We start from the raw sequence: 1,025 nt of genomic DNA, 5'->3' as shown, positions 1-1,025 counted from the left end.
GAGTTTTATGACGTTTTATAAACCAAATGAATAATCAATAAACAGACGGATAAATACAGTTACACATAAAACAAACGAGGTAAGAAGAAATCCATAATCAATAAACAAACGTTCAGGATTCGAAGATCTTCTGCTGATGCACATATTGTCCGATCAATCTATATTCTGATATTTAGAGGCTATCGGACTGTTATTGGTATTCTTCCTCTAGCGCCACCATCAGGTCATTTTAACTTCATATTCTCATTGAATCTGATGGCGGACGCTGACACCTTCAAAATAAAAGTCTTTTATTGGTTTATGAGTAAATACCTGCAGAACTACAAACCTTCCCATCAGCCACTGCTGCACTTTGTGGTTTAATGACGACGTCAGCAGGCATGGACTGATTCATTCTTATTAATTTTGTTGCTCTTGGGGGCGGGCGGGTTAGTATCCTACAGTAGTTAGTTACCTACCAAGTAACTAACGAACCCTCCTCATCCCTACCGGTAACTAACGAACCTCCTCCATCCAACAGTACCTAACGAACGCTCCTCATCCTACTGTAAACTAACGAACCCCCTCATCCTACAGTAACTAACGAACCCCTCATCCTACAGCTAACTAACGAACCTCCTTCATCCTACAGTAAACTAACGAACCCTCCTCATCCTACAGTAACTAACGAAATCACCTATAACCTCCATCCTACTGTAACTAACGAACCTCTTCATCCTACAGTAAACTAACGACACCCTCCTCATCACTACAGTAACTAACGAACCCTCCTCATCCTACTGTAACTAAGAACCTCCTCCATCCTACAGTAACTAACGAACTCCTCTCATCCTAACAGTTTAAAACTAACGAACCCTCCTCATCCTACAGTAACTAACGAACCCTCCTCATCCTACTGTAACTAACGAACCCTCCTCATCCTACTGTAACTAACGAACCCTCCTCATCCTACGTAACTAAACGACCCTCCTCATCCTACCAAGTACTAACGAACCCATCTCTCTGAAAAAAAAAAAAAAAAAAAA

The sequence above is a fragment of the Morone saxatilis genome, unplaced genomic scaffold, assembly GCF_004916995.1.
Source record: "Morone saxatilis isolate NCDOM2014 unplaced genomic scaffold, NCSU_SB_2.0 Contig16, whole genome shotgun sequence".
Lineage (NCBI taxonomy): Eukaryota > Metazoa > Chordata > Actinopteri > Moronidae > Morone > Morone saxatilis.
This window is presented reverse-complemented; position numbering follows the sequence as displayed.